General features: G+C 39.7%; 1 long non-coding RNA gene across 3 annotated transcripts in view; it reads left to right on the forward strand.

The window, feature by feature from the left end:
* LOC143676170 (uncharacterized) overlaps window positions 1–16,627 on the forward strand; it is a 74,162-nt gene that overhangs the window by 11,176 nt on the left and 46,359 nt on the right. The window contains exons 6-8 of one of the 3 annotated variants that reach the window (XR_013171880.1): window positions 725–1,030; window positions 1,802–1,860; window positions 4,254–4,396. The exons of 1 other annotated variant lie outside the window; for it this stretch is intronic. This is a non-coding gene — a long non-coding RNA (uncharacterized LOC143676170). Of the gene's footprint in view, window positions 1–724; window positions 1,031–1,801; window positions 1,861–4,253; window positions 4,397–16,627 lie in introns of those variants that run through there. One more of the 3 variants, XR_013171881.1, reaches the window with a different exon arrangement.

Genomic DNA, 16,627 nt, shown 5'->3' on the forward strand with positions numbered 1-16,627 from the left:
ACAAATTAAAACCAGCACTTAGCAGTGACTTGCACCCAAATCTCCAAGACTATGATGGTGAAGTGATTGTGGACACAATGACTCTGCCAGGTGGATTTATGCTGTGAATTCTGGCATCTCTCCAAAGACCTTGGGCCAGACTGAGGCTCTTGCCCTCCCTGCTCTGTCAAGTCTGTGTCTGCTTTTAGTAGGCACAGTCTGATGTTCTAGTGCAGCGCCTGTCTGATAGATAGGTAATGGGACCTCGTGTGTAATTTTTTATTTTCTCCTAGTGACATTAATAAAGTAAAATAAATAGGTGATATTAATTTTAAGGATACATTGTGTTTAACCCAAAACATCCAAAATATTATTTCAACATGTTACACTAGTCACATTTCATGTACTTTGGTCACATGTGGCTACTGACCACAGACATGGGGAGTATAGTCCTGAAGTCCAAGAGTCAGGTTTTAAGACCCTGTATTAGTTCTCTGGGGATGGGGGGGGCAGTTTTCTCCCCAGGGTCTTTTTGGAATTCTCGAGAAAGTTTTGGTTGTCACAAAGAGAAGCGAAGTGCTATTGGCCTTTATTAGGAAGAGGCCAGAGATATAGCTAAATATTCCACAATGCCCAAGTCAGCCCCCCATCCCACACAATTAGCCAGCACAAAATATCAGTACTGCTGATTTTGAGCAACTCTACTCTAGATGAAGGTTTCAGCTAACCTGATTTTTCTCCCCAGGCCTAGGTCCCAGCCTCTCTGGAATGAAGCAGTGCTCATGGGGCACGAAGAACAGAGCCGCACAAACAGGAGACCTACCTGAAAGAACAGCCTCACTGTCTAGAGACTACTCAGCAGAGCTACAGAGCAGGGCAGAAGAGTCCATAAAAAAGCAGGTCTCGAATTGGTCCACCAGAAGTAGTTTTTGATCCCCTTGCCCTGAGTGAGCCAGGTGGTGATGTGGCCACATCCACAAGCAGTCCCAGTCCATGTGACAGTGGACATCGTGGATCAACTTGCAGAAGGTGGTGACCCGGGTTGAAAGGGGTGAGTGACTGGCCTGGAACAGTCACATCGCTGCAGGGATTATGAAGGCATTATCTGCAGGGAAGACAGAACCAGCCAGAGATGAGGAAATGCTGCCTCCACCCCTCCTTCAAGGGCCTCCCATTTTCTTCATTCTTCCCTCACTCTTTCTAGATTCTGAGTTGTTCTCACACCCTGTCAATCACCACAGGTTGCATCTAGAGCTTGTCTGTGGCTCCCTCTATCATGAATATCAAGTCACCAATAATAGTACAGGTAGGGGATTTTATTTCTGACTCTTGAAAGCTTAATAAACTATCAGGCCTCAAAGGAGTGGCTTTTCCAGGATCACTTAGCACAGTGCTAGGAGTACTGGTGCTCAGTCTGTCTCAATAAGTCAACAGGAGTGTCTGATCAAAAAGTCCTCTTGAAAAACAGCAACCAGTTAGAACAACAGGATTAAGAAATTTTCTGTCATTAAAAAACCCATCTTTCTTTTTTCAGAATTTTCTGTTGATTTTCTAACTTGAGATGTAAATAATATTAAGAAGCTATTAATATTAATCCTCTTTTAATTTTTTGTGAGTTGGTCAGAGGGAACATAGATTGTTCATACATCAATAGGAAAAGAGTTTAATTCAACCATTGAAGAACTGTGGGGTTCAGTGCAGGTGATCCTATAGGAGATGCACAAGTTCAGGTCATGAAAGCTGTTGTGATAAGATTTTGAGGCAGGAAGAGAAGGAGCTCACCAGATCTCTCATGACTCAGTTCCTCTTTTTTGTACCTCAGCTTATCCATTCCCGTTCTCTACACTCTTCCAAAAGGAGCAGAAATTGGACATATCTCAGGTGAATTGTTTCTTAACATTTTTTATGGTGAATTTTATAAATGTTTATGGGTCCACACATTAAAATGGAAAAGTGGAATTCGAAATAGATCAGAAATATTAGGTAAGATTCATTAGGGAGGAAAGGCAGAATTGTGGGTAAAGTTGTCATCCAGGAAAATTCAGGTCCTCTGGTGTAGATTTCTAAAGTGGAGCTTCAAGTTTATTTCTCACATTTCTGAAAGCCACAGAAGACAGATAATATTTGCTTAAAGATTTTAATTGATGGGAAGAATAAAACAAACCTCGTGGAAACAAAACACTGAAGTCTGGCAAAACATCCTGATTTTTTTCATGTAGGTGACAGTGCAGATCTTTTCAGTAACAACCCTCAAGTTGGAAAGACCATCCTTGGTCCACTAAGTTGCATTGGGGCCTGTGTTGTCAATCAATTGACTGAGCAGCTCTAATCTAAACTTTATATTCTATAAAGCCCCAGTTATCTGTCTTTTGGCTAGTACTTCACTGTCATAATTACTGTTGCTTTATAGTAAGTCTTAAAATATGGTAGTGTATAGTCCCCAAGTCCTACTTCTTCAAGAATTTATGGCTATTTTAGGTCTGTTGCATAGTCCTAGGAATTTTGTCAATTCCCACAGAAAATGCTGCTGAGGAGTTTTTCACTGTAGAGGTGAATGAAATGTTGGACATCTTTCATTAGATTTATTGGCAAAATGTCTATTTCTTTCCATTCACTAAATTTTTACCTCATGTATTTAGAAACTTGTTAGTTACATGCCTGTTGGTCTTACTCAGGATTTTTTTGTAATTGATGAGTTGCTTCTCTGTTATTGCTTTCAAGATTCACTCATTGTCTTTGGCTTCCAGCAGTATTTTATCATGTTTGTGATAAAGAGTGTTTGTATTTGAATTATCATACTTTAAGTTTATTGACACTCTTGAATGTGTACATGAATATTGATCATCCAATTTGGAAAGATTTTAGCCATTTTCCTTCAAATTTTTCTTCCCTTTTTCTCTTCTCCTTCTGCAGTGTCTGCTACATGTCTGTTGATGTCCCACTGGTCTCCAAGGCTTAGTTCATTGTTCTTCATTCTTTTTTACTTTCCATCCCTCAGTTTGGATTCTCCCAACTGACTTTGATTCATGTTTACTCATTCTTCCTTTGGGCTACTCCTATTTGTAGCTGAGTATATGCTTTCTATCTTCTGAACATTTGAGAGCAGGTTACACAAATACACATTGAACACAAAATAGGTCCATGTACATTTCCCGTGAACAAGGATATTCTGTTAGTGTTTTAGTTTCCTGACTGCTAAATCAAATACCATGCAATGGGTTGGCTTAAACAATGGGAATTTATGACTCATAGATTTGAGGCTAGGAGTCCAAAATCAAGGTGACGTTTTCTCTAGAAGACTGGCATTCTGGGTCTCTTACCAACAGTCCTTCTTCCTTGTCTTTACTTCACATGGCAATGCTTGTGGCAGCCTCTCCTGGCCAGAGGTTCCATTGCCTTTCACCTCCTTCTCGTGACTTATTCTCTGTCTGACTTTCACTATGCTTATAAAGGATTCCAGTAATATGGATTAGAACCCAACCTTAACACAAGTACATTTGAGGATATCTTATTTACAGTAGTTCTACCCCCACCAGAATGCAAACCAAGCCCAAAAACATGTCTACATTTCTCTCTCTGTAAAATGTGCTTTCTTCGTTATTTGAATATAATAAGACAGTCCTTTTTTAATTGGATATATAATCCAGGAATTGGCACTTTTTTCTCTGAAGCATTAGGTAGAATGTATTTTCAGCTGTGAGAGTCATAAGATCTCTAGATTATTCAGCTCCACAGTCAATGTGTAAATATGATATAACAATAAACAATGGGTCTGAGGGGATTTAGGCAGTGACTGTTCTTCCTTTCCCCTACCCAGAAGCAACCACAGTCAATATATAAATGATTGTGCATTGCAATGTTCCAGGAAAACTTTATTTATAAAAACTGAGTCCAGAAGGAATTGGCCTATAATGTGCTGACCCCTGACTTAGAGTATGCTGAGGGTAGTCTATTGGGGTATGGAATGAAAATTGTAGGAAGTATAGTTTCATTTTTTAATGCTATAAAAAATAGTTTAAAAAATATATCTTTTCAAATATATTTGATGATAGTACACATGTATAACTCATAAATATATACATATTATGTTGTATGAATTTTCACAAATTGAGTATCATCAAAGGATATGATAAATTACATTCAAAATAGGCATTCTTTATAATCATTTCCTTTAAGACCTTTACAGTAAACATCCTAAGCATAGACTTCTAATGTATTTTTCTGTGTGACCTAATTGTGAGGCATTCAAAATGAACAGAAATGTCTTGTTACAGGCCTCCATGTCACTCACGGATGTGGCTGTGGTGTTCCCACAGGAGGAGTGGCAGCTCCTGGGCCCTGTAAAGAGGACCCTGTACAGTGATGTGATGCTGGAGAACTACAGGTGCCTTCCCTCAGTGGGTGAAACCAGTGCAAAGAGTAAGATTTTTCTCAATTTTATTTACCATTTCATTCCCATGGTAATTGGACAAGATCTTATCTCATAGTTAGAAATCAGTATTTTTTACATATTGAACACCATAAAATATTTTATAAAGCAAATTATTTTGAAGAAAAATGGGCAGAGAACAATGATCTGACATTTTTCAGAATAGAAAACACAAATACCTACCATGCATAGCTATTACTTTACCATAATCTGACACAAAGCATTGTAAATTTACACCCAGTAAGTTGTCAATGATTAAGAAGTCTGACAACTGCCCAGGAATTAGGAATGTGTGAGAAGAACTTCACAAGGCAGGCAGCAGTTGGAATTGGCACAGTAACCTGGGGAAAGAGGTGATCATTATCCTTAAAATGAATGCATTCATTTTCTCTGTCCCAGCAGTTCCACTTCCAGGCTTAGTGTTCTAGAAATGCTCTTGCATGTGTTCACCAGGTAAAAAGAATGGTCATGTCAACCTCATTTTTAAGGAGAAAAAATATAAAAAGGATCTGTATGTGTTCTGGCAAGGCAACTTACAAATAAATCATATTTTCTTATAGTGTACTGCATAAACTATGGATAGCAGCCAGAATACATCTAAGAATCAAAATATATAGGTAAAAGCAACTCTCAGAAATCTGTGTTTAATTAATAAGGCTTAGAAATAGTAAAAAGTAAATAGCCTCCTGTTTTCTATACCAAAAATAGGGTCTAATTATATATGATCAAGTTACATTTCGGGTGGAAAGGGGACCCAGCATAGGTGAGGAGAATCTATATAGATTCAAATATGTTAATAACTGTGGTTATCTGAGTATTTGCATTTTAAGTTTACTACTTTACTTATATCTTACAAAAGTATTTATGTGTATACCCAATTTTTTTTTTCATGGAAGTATTATGTGTTCAAGGAAAATGATGAGTGCCACCTTTGTATACCCAATTTAAATAAGAAAAGTGTGGGAGGAGAGACGTACAGACAATATAGATAATGTTGTTTCCGTTCAAGTATTTTATTGCAAAATCACATTAGGATGACTTGAATTTCTTTAGTTTGTGTCTACTTTTTCCCTCCACTGTGAAATGACCTCACACTGGTTTACTGAACTCACATGGATCATTTCCTGTTTTCTCCTTATGCTTGAAATGATATTCCAGTATGTCCAGTCATCAACCAAATGCCTTTCTTCCTTCTCACCTTGGATTTAATGGCAAAACATCCTTTGGTCCCATGTTTCCCTGTTACTGTGTGCTGTAGATTGGAAGCTGCTGAAATATGATGCATAGAACTGGAACAGCGTTTAAAGGGGGGTATTTCATAATTTACAAGAATACAAATTAAAGCCTATAAAAATTTCCATATAAGGCACCAATAAGAGGTTAGTTCCACTCAAGAAAGGCCTACGGTCCAGGAACACTCTGTAAGCTGGGTAGTCACATGGGAGCTCTCTGCTGGTCCCTTCTCCTGGGCTTCATTGCTTTCAGCCTCTGCTTCTATAGGGCTTTCTCACTTTGATTTTCCAGGGATAGCTTTCATCTCTTGACTTCCCATGACCGTCTCCAAGTTCTAGCTTGACCAACATCTCACACTGACATCAGCTGGGCTCCAAGCAACTGTGTTGTAATTGAAATCCTATTTTCTAAAGGCTGAATAATCCCTGTTCAGTTTTGTATGTTTGAAACTCTAATAAGATTGTCTCCTTGGAGGTGTGATTTAATCAAGAGTGGTTGTTAAGTTGGATTAGGTGACGACATGTCTCCAGCCATTTGGGTGGGTCTTGGTGAGTTTCTGGACACCTGTAAAAGAGGAAACATTTTGGAGAATGGAAGATACACAGAGAGCAGATCAGGAAGCCATGGCCACGAGGAGCAGAGTCCACCCACCAGCGACATTTGGAGATGAAGAAGGAATATGCCTCCCAGGGAGCTTCCTGAAACAGCAAGCCAGTTGAAGAAGCTAGCTGCTGATGCTGTGCTCAACACGTGCCCTTCCTGATGAGAGAGACACCCTGACCATGTTCACTATGAGCCTTTGCAGATGAGAGAAAAACTCTAACTGTATTCACCATGGGCCTTCTTGCTTGTGAGAGAAACCCTGAACTTCATCAGCCCTGTTGAACCAAGGTATCTTTCCCTGGATGCCTTCGATTGGACATTTCTGTAGACCTGTTTGAATTGGGACATTTTCTCAGCCTTAGAACTGAAAACTTGCCACTTATTAAATTCACTTTTTGAAAAGCCATTCCATCTCTGGTATATTGCATTCCTGCAGCTAGCAAACTAGAAGAGATTTTGGTACCAGAGAGTGGGATGCTGCTGCTGCGGTTTGCAAATACCACAGAAGTTGGAACAGCTTTTCAATGGATAAGGAGAAGAACCTGGGAGAATTGTGAGAAGCTTGAAAGAGAAGGCCAAGAATGCTATGAAGAGACTGTTGGTAGAAATGTGGACTCTAAAGATGCCTCTGACGAGGCTGTAGACCAAAATGAGGCATGTGTTATTGCAAACTGGAAGGAAGGTGATCCTTGTTTTCAAATAGCAGATATTCAGGCAGAATGAAGTAGTGGCTTTTTCTGGCAGGGGTATTTTAAATGCTATGAACTTGGATATTTAGTAGAAGAGATCTCCAAATACAGTGTCAAAAGTGCAACCTGATTTTTCCTCACAGCTTATCATGAAATGTGACCAGAGAGAAAGAGAGAGGTTGAGACTTGAACTCTTGGGTAGAAAGAAAGCAGGAGTTGATGTTCTGGAAGATTCTGGACTTCCTGGAAGGGAGACCCCAGGGAATAGTGCTCCATGTCAGGGTGGAACCACTCAGTCTTCAGAGAATGCCGGGATCAGACATGGACTTATTCAGGAAGGATTTGTGGAAACTCGTTATGTCTGATGGGCTTGATCCAAGGCTACTGCCTAAAAAGCCAGTGAGAGTGCTGTGGGACCTGTATAAAGAGAGCCACTGTCAGTCTGGATGGTGCGGTTCAGAGAAGGGACCCAGTGGATGGAAACTAACTTCAGGGCAAAGCCATGGAGGCTGAGGTCTGAAGTTGAGACAAATCCAACCAGGAGAGGGGAATCACCCAAGGCCATGGAGAGGATAAGTTTGCCCAACAACACGAGGATGGGCCTTCCACTTTGTTCCAGTGGCAGAGTCATTCCACCTCAGGCCTTGCAGAGAGTGAAGCACATTCTCTGGGGTTTCAGAAGAGCCTGGCTGCCACCTCATGGTGGGGTTGAGCATGTGCCATAGAGATGCTAGAGAGCCCGGGTGCAGCTCCCATTATGGGAGAGGGTGGTGCAAAGAAAATGGTGTTCTCCCCAGTGTTCCCCTAAGTTGCATTTGGATAGAGGCACACCTGTGCATAGGCCTTTGAAACGGGCCGGACTGCTGTTTTCAGAAGCCCCAAGGATGAATGACTCTCAGACTTTGAAATCTAAGGGACTTAGCCCTGCAGGTTTTCATAACAGCCTGGGTCCTGTGTCCCCTGGGTTCCCTTCACCCTATGGGAATGCATATGTGTGTCCAATGAGTGTTCCTCCTTTGTACGGTGGCAGCAAAGGACTTGTGTTGGGTTTTTCCAGGTCTAAAGCCAGAGGTTAATTTTGCCTTAGAAAGACTGGGCCCACAAGTAACTTTGATAGGAGTTTGTCCATTTCTCACATTGTGTTTCATGTCTTTTGCTACTGAAATGGTTTAAGGTTCTCTGACATTGTTATGGAATGAATGTATTTTGTGCATGGGGAAATCATTTCATTTTTTGGGTCCAAACGGTGGAATATGCTGATTGGAAAGGATGCATGTTCCCTAGAGCAGCTGTGTTCTAATTTAAATCCTCTTTCCTAAGGACAGAATAGTCCCTGTTGAGTTCTGTGTATTTGAAACTGTAATCAGATCATCTCCCTGGAGGTGTGATTTAATCAAGAGTGGTTGTTAAGCTGGATTAGGTGGTGACATGTCCCAGCCATTTGGGTGGGTCTTGATGAGTTTATGGGGCCCTTTAAAAGAGGAAACATTTTGGAGAATGAGAATGGAAGATTCACAGAGAGCAGAGCAGAGAGACGTGGCCAGGAGGAGCAGAGTTCACCCACCAGTGACCTTTGTAGATGAAGAAGGAACATGCCTTCCATGGAGCTTCCTGAAACAATAGGCCAGGAGAAGAAGCTAGCTGATGACACTTTGCTCACCAAGTGCCCTTCCTGATGAGGGAGGCAACCTGACCGTGTTCACCATGTGCCTTTGCAGACCAGAGAGAAACTCTGTGTTGGCCATGGCCTTCTTGCTTGTGAGAGAAACCCTGAACTTCATTGGCCTTGTTGAACCAAGGTATCTTTCCCTGGATGCCTTTGATTGGACATTTCTGTAGACTTGTTTGAATTGGGACATTTTCTTGGCCTTAGAACTATAAACTTGCTACTTCTTAAATCCACCTTTTGAAAAGCCTTTCTGTCTCTGGCATATTGTATTCCTGCAGCTAGCAAACTGGAAGAGATTTTGGTACCAGAGAGTGGTGCTGCTGCTGCGGTTTGCAAATACCACACAAGTTGGAACAGCTTTTCGAATGGATAAGGGGAAGAATCTGGGAGAATTGTGAGAACCTTGAAAGAGAAGGACAAGAATGCTATGAAGAGACTATTGGTAGAAATGTGGACTCTAAAGATACCTCTGATGAGGCTGTAGACCGAAATGAGGCATATGTTATTGCAAACTGGCAGGAAGACAATCCTTGTTTTCGAATAGCAGATATTTGGGCAGAATGAACTAGTGGCTTTGAATGGCAGGTAGATTTTTAATGCCATGAACTTCAATATTTAGCAGAAGAAATCTCCAAATTCACTGTCGAATGTGCAGCCTGTTTCCTACTCACAGCTTATTTTGAAATGTGACTGGAGAGAGAGAGAAGCTGAGACTTGAACTCTTAGGTAGAGAGAAAGCCAGAGTTGATGTTCTGGAAAATTCTGGGCTTCCTGGCAGGGAGACCCCAGAGGATAGTGCTCCATGTCAGGATGGAAGCCATCAGTCTTTTCAGAGAAAGCCAGGATCCGACATGGAGTTATACAGATAGGATCTGTGCAAATTCCTTATGTCTGATGGGCATGAGGCAAGGCTACTGCCTATAAAGCCAACAGAAGTGCTGTGGGGACCTGTATAAAGAGAACCACTGTCAGTGTGGATGGGTTCATAGATAGAAACGAAGTGTCAAGCACAGGAAAGGAAAGTGCTGTCCTTGTTCAGAACTACTTTGTGCCAGACACTTAACTTGGTGCTTAACACATTTATGATTCACATGTACCCTGTGAGATTGCTTTAAAAAAAAGTCCAATTAACAATGATGCAACTGAGGTTTAGTAAAATTGAGAAATCTGCCCAAACACCTTAATTTGACCCAGAAGAAGAAACAAGTAAACCCATAGAAAAGGCTGAATCTGGGGCTTTAGGGTTTATAGGGAGAACTGAGTTTTAGCATAAAACTGACTTGGGTGGGTCTTGGGACCAGGTAGAATAGGATGGTCTTTCTCCTGGGCCCTGTGGATTGGGTGGGGTAGGGTGGGGGCAGGGGGAGTTGAAATGGAAAATCAGGTCTGTTTAGGACCAAATTTAGTTCTCCTTTACAACACTGAGCTGCCTCCAAAGAAATTAAACCATGACTTTGGTCTACATGAAATGGAACCAGATAAATTAACTGTACATACACTCTTATATAAGAAGTCCTTGAAAAGGGAGACCTAATGAAACCAGGGATCATAGCTCTTGTAAGAAAAGTTCAGGTGGTAAAAATACTTGATACATTGGTATACCGTATTATAACAAAATCAACATTATTAAGAAAAAGGCAAAAAATGGTGAAAATTGATCCTGAAATAATGTCATCAACAGAGTGTATAAATATTTCTTGGTATTATAGCTCCTATTTTAAGTTCTGAAAAAAAAGAAGGCCTTTTGATGCCCCTGCCAGCAAAATGAACATCTAGGAAACACTCCCTAATCAGTTATGAAAGTAGCAGGTAATTTCAAAAATATATTTCTCTTAATTACAGCCTATATTATAATCAGAGGTTTGAAAATTAAATTTCTAATAGAAGTAGGCAGTACCAACAGATCAACCAAAGGGTAACAGTATATATCTTTTATTTTCAACAAGAGTCAGTTGAAGGATTCAAGTGCTCAGTTACTCCCCCCTGAGTAAAAGGGGTAACCAAAGAGATCTTAAACAGTTTCTTTTAGCAGCAGAGTCAGATGCATGTTTTATATTAGAAAGAAAATAAAAGAAAACAGAAATTTTAAAATTCAGTGAATTTCACTGGATTGAATGCTTCCTGAAGTCCAGGGTCTCCTGATGCTCTCTATAAAAAAAGAACGATAACCGAAAAACAAATTGGAAATAAAGACAGAGTATTTGAAGATAAAGGCCAGGTTTCAGCCTAGAATAGATTCATAATAGATCATGTGAAAAGTCCCTTCCATCTTTTTAAAAAGGCACATAGCAAAGAAAAAACCATGATGTGGAATTTGGGCTTTGTGAAAGCTCTGTGGGAAAAAAAATTAGAAAGTTGGAAAAGGAAATTGTGAGATACGATGTGAAGCTATTTGATAACCCAATTGTTTCTAATGTCAGGCATTTCTACCTTCTGGTTCAGACTCTAGCTGTTGCTTTGCCTTTCCTCCTTTGTCATTCTCATCCGTCAGCATCCAACTCAGAAGTTGTCCACTGTCATGGTTAGGGACAGGTGTCAACTTGGCCAAGTTGTGGTACCTGTTCATCTGATTGGGCAAGCGCTGGCCTGTCTGTTGCAGTGAGGACATTTCATAGGATTAGGTCATGATCACGTTAGCTACATCCACAGCTGATTCCATTTGTAATCAGCCAAAGGGGAGTGTCTTCTGCAATTAGTGAGGCTAAATGCAATCATGGAAAGCCTTTTAAGGAGGACTCAGAGGAGACAGGTTGCATTCCTCCTTTGGCTGGTGAGCCTCTCCTGTGGAGTTCATCCAGGCCATCCATTGGAGTCATCAGCTTCGCAGCCTGCCCTGTGGATTTTGGACTCTGCGTTCCTACGGTCACGTGAGACACTTTCATAAATTTTATATTTGCAAGTGTTCCCTGTTGATTCTGTTTCTCTAGAGAACCCTAACTAATACACCCACCCAGGCAAGGTCTTCTCCTAACCAGTTCTTCTGACTACACTGCCCCACCTTGTTGCCTCTAAACCCTGCTAGAGTCCCTATTGAGTCTGACTCACAATTCACTTGGAGGTGGATGTCTCCTTCTGACTTGTGGAGGATGAGAACCAGACACCATATACCTTTTCCACTTCTGCATTCTCATTGCCTACTTCAGTGGCCATCCTCTGGCTCCATCTTGCACCCCATGCCCCTCTTTGAATTCCAGGCCCACCAGCTTTCTTTCTGTTCCCATCCTTGTCTCACTCAATCCCACCACAGGAGAGCCTTCATCTTTTGCGTGGGGTTCTCTTATTTCTCAGTTTTGTTTGCCTAATTAATTTCTATTTGGCCTTCAAATCCCATCGCAAACAGTTCTTCAATGACTTTCCCGGCTGGGTCAAATTCATAATGGTGTGTATTTAGCATTAGACAAAATTAAATAGGGCTTTGCATATTCAGTATGCAAATATGAGTAGATGCTCAATAAGTATTTTTAAATAAATAGATAATATGCATGTACAGTATTTGCTCTGTTGAATCTCACATAACTCATAAAGGAGGAAGTTAGTTATCAGTAGTTAATAATTCAGGATGTTTGCTTAGTTTTTCTTCACTGCAACAAAGATAGATATTGAAATTTCCTTTTGTCATTATTTTTACATTTTGTCTAGCTCCAGTGAAATTCAGATCCAGTGGGCTATGTTATTACTTCCCTAAATTACTCTAGCAACAATTTAGAGAATGCACTGAAAAGAGGGGAGAAGAAAAAGAAACTGAGGGGGAGGGAAAGAGATTCCTTGTATAGAGGTTTTAACTACCTTGCTAAAATGAATTTCTATGGTAATTTGATTAAAGTATGAAGTAGACATTTTATATTTGATATCCAAATTTCAAAGATTATTCTTTTTTGTTTTTAGTAAAGTGGTCAAGTGCTCATAAATATCGACTTGTGTGACCCCAGTAGGGGCATCAAAAAGCTGAGAAGTCAGGCTTGATGTATCAGGGCAGTTGGAAATGTCAAAGTTACAATTTTAATATGCATCAAAAATACCACTGGCTAAAGAGACACTCCTGTGTCCCTGTAACTTGCTTGTGGTAGAGCTTTGTGCATGCAAGTAAGATCAGAGTAAAGCACCTAAGAGAGCTAAGAAATTGTAGTTCAAGGTCAAGAGTCAACTTGGAATAGAAGACAAAGGCTGGTGTTCATAGAGAGGCATTCATGTGGGTGACAGGCTGATTGGGGATTTTATAATTTCTGGCATTCTAAGGAAGAGGATGTCATGTAGATGTAGTAAACAAACCAAAGACAGATCAAAATCCAAAGTATATTTATCTCTTGGAAGCAGATGACACAACCCTTGTTTGCATGCTCAATGCAGCTTATTTGCTTGCTTAATCATAAGCTGCCAATATGAGCAAGACACAATAACCAGGTTGGGGGCACATGATGCATTTAAAAGTAGAGGACACTTTTAAAAGCCATAGGCCTGATTGCTGCTGGACTGCAGGTGGATCCGTTTAATGAGGGGGCTCAGGAGCCAGGTCTGACACAGCATTTAGTGGAGGATCCACAGCTGATGGCAGGAGGTGCTGGTCTCAGGGCTGCAGTGAAAGTGACAGTGCATTTCTTCACAGCACAGCCCAGGCACTGAAGCCACAATTCAGACTGACTGGATGTCAGCCTGACTCAACCTGATGTTCACCAAAATGGCATCTGCCCTGGGTTTTATGAGTGCCCATCTGGCTGGTATCGAGACAATCCCTATCATTTCTTCATGAAATAACAGTTGTCTGGTTATCACTTATTACAAAAACACTTTTTCTCAGTTTGTTTATGTTCTAATTGTGGTCAACATGTTTACAATGTTTTCTAGGATTTATGATCAATAATATCACTTCAGTACACAACAGAGAATCCATGGCATTAGAGCTCTGGAAAGTAATACTTACCCTTGTACTGATAGAAAGATGGTAAAGAGATGAGGAGGGGAGATATTCCCATGTGCATTGTTTTAGCTTGGTTGCTTATTTTCTAAGTGAGTGAAAACCTCTCTGTAACATCTTACCTGTGAAACCTCTCTGACTCTACAGGTGGAGTAAGGACAGTGTATTTGTGTGTAGTGGGGTTATGGGGCTGCCACTTAATTTAGTTGACTTTGGTTGTTTACAATTCCTCATGCCATGCCCAGGATAAATAAATAATCTCAAATACATTAAGACATTTTTTATTTCTAAAAAGAAATCTATTAGTGTTTTGGTTTTATAATGGATTTAAGGGCTATTTGCTATTTTCCTCTATCTTTTATCCCTTATTCTTGTAAAAAACTTAGTCATTAAATCATCAAAATTTTAGATAATTAAGAATATACCCATTGAATTCCTGAAAACTCTGAATTTCCTCCCTAAAATAGAGACAGCTAAGTTTCATTTCAGATGGAAGGAATAACAAGCGAAATAGATATGAAATATTAGTTATGAAATACTCAAATTCAAATTGATTTATGATAAATTTACTATTTTAGAAATGATGGAGTTAGGGTGTTAAATAAAAGATATATTTTCAAGAACACAGTTATTCAGCAAAAGTGGGAAATTTCAGGAGAAATATGTACTTTGAGAATGAAGAGATTAAGAAAGGATTATTTGATTTCTGCACAGTTCTTAGGGAATAGATATGATGGGTGATCCTGATTATTTGAGCAAATGTCAACTGCCAACAGACACCACCAGCTTATATCAAAGAAAAGTCACAAAAAAAGAAAGAGATTCATCATACTGGGAATGGATAGCATGGAATAAGTTGGCAAGGCCAGCAAAAGAAGAATGTATTACAAGTATAATTTTAAAATAGTTTTGGCAAGAAAACATTGGGGAGAAAACAGAATAGGCTATAATAATATTTATAACTCAAAGATGGGCCAGACCTAAATGTACACCTTGGCCTCTTTCCACCCTAAAATGCCCTATATTACAAAAACATTGTCATGATTTATACAAAGCTCCAAGTCTAGACCAGCTTAAGTTTCCAGTGTTTAAGTCTGCTTTTTCTTAAAGGGAAATCAGTCACCTATACCTCAAGTTAAATATGCACTTGCTGAAAAAATAAATTCAGTTGAAGAAGGCAAGTTTGTGCATAAACAGAAATTTAAAATACAAGCATTTCTTTGACAATGTCTATTTTATTATATAGAGTCTCATACTTATGTTCAAGATTAATATGCAATTGATGCATGAAAATAAAATTTATCTGAGGGCAACTGCTGTGTTGTTCAAAAGAAAATAGAAAAATAGCATTTCTGTAACAAAGTCTAGCTAATGATGTATAAAAGCTCATACACATGTGAAGCAGCAAGTAAATGCCAATTGATTTATTAATTGAGGTCCAGTTCAAGTCTATTTTGGGGTACTGGAATTTTATCATAATAAGTAATCTTCAAATTAAAAGGATTAATGAGGATTATAAATTTATTTTTTATACTGAGGTAATCACAGTGAAAAAATATTTGCAATATACCTGATTTTGATAAATATAATATTCTCTGTTGAAATATGGAAACTCTGGCTCCTTTTAAAAATGTACTAGCTCTAGGGGATGAGATATAATGATTAATTCTTTCTGCCATGAAGCTATAATAACTTGTCAGAGTATGAGTGTGAAAGATAGGCTATAAGTTGATATAAGAAAGGAAAACTAATTCACATGTGATATGTTATGTATTAATTATATTAACATATATGAGAAATATAAGAATGTTGGAAATATTAGAATAACACTTTCTCTGATGATCAGAGAAATTCTATATTCTATAATATCATTATCTGTAATACCTGTCCCCTTTGACTGTGGTTAATGACTGACTTGACCTTATCTTTAAATGTCCACTGCATGCTCTAGTCAAAATGTCGCATACTTGCCCCAGCCTAAGTGTAGCATGTGCTCAAAGAACAGTGAAAGGGGCTTTAGAAGGAAATAATAAATGTGTTATTGGAAGTTGGGTGAAAGGTGATCCTTGTTATATAAGGAGACAGACTTCATCAAGGAGGTGATATTGAACCTGGATCGAAACATGAATACATGTTCAGCAGGCAGACGAGGGAGAACAAGTCATCCAAACAGAAGTCACAGCAGGCTCAAAGGCACAGCCATTTAAAATAACATGGTGTATTCAGAGACCATGGTGAGCTTTGTAGAAGAGTGGATGGAGTTGAGTTTGGAAAAGTAGGCCAAGGCTAGTTATTGAAGGACTAGTAAGACGATGAGATAGTCAGAATTTTCAAGTGCTATTGCTGGGACACTGACCCATCAGAACAGCTCAGTGGGAGGGTAAGGTCCAGGAGGTCCCCTTCTAGGGGAGGTGGCTTGGGAATGGCCTATGTGGCCTGAATCCTGGGAAGCTCCTATTTACCAACCAGTTTAACGAATTTAAGTATGTATGAACTGTGAAGGCCGTGTCAGTACAAAGGTTTGGCTTTTGAACTTCTTCCCATAGGTCACAGTGAATGAGTCTGGGTAATGGTTTCTAGCCGAAGACTAGCTTGACAAGGATTTTATTTTAGAAAAGAGCCTTCTGGTAGTAATGTGGACAATGATGGATTGCATGGGTTTGAGAAAAGAAGCAGGGAGATCAGTTTCAACACCTCTGAGAAAACCTATGCGGTCCAAAACTAGGCAGCAGCTAGGGGAGCTGTTTAGTTTCCTCGCTGCAAAAACAAACACCATACAATGGAATAGCTTTATGACAGGAATTTATTGGCTCACAGTTTGAGATGCTAGAAGGTTTGCTCCTTCCCAGGGTTATATTTTCTGGTTGGCCAGCCATCTTTGAGCTTTCGTCATACAGCAATGTATGTGGCAATGTCTTCTTTCTCCTCCAGGTTTCGATTGACTGATTTCTGGCTGGCTACTTCCCATGACTTCTAAGATACAGTGAAGGGACAGGCATAGGAAAAGCATTCCCATTCCAGAAGGGAGAAATTAGCAGGAAAACAGGGGTCACAGGTCCCAAACAAGTCTAAAACCCTACAGGGAAAACTGCATTAGATTTCAGATTCTGAGA

Source organism: Tamandua tetradactyla, chromosome 3 (assembly GCF_023851605.1).
Source record: "Tamandua tetradactyla isolate mTamTet1 chromosome 3, mTamTet1.pri, whole genome shotgun sequence".
Lineage (NCBI taxonomy): Eukaryota > Metazoa > Chordata > Mammalia > Pilosa > Myrmecophagidae > Tamandua > Tamandua tetradactyla.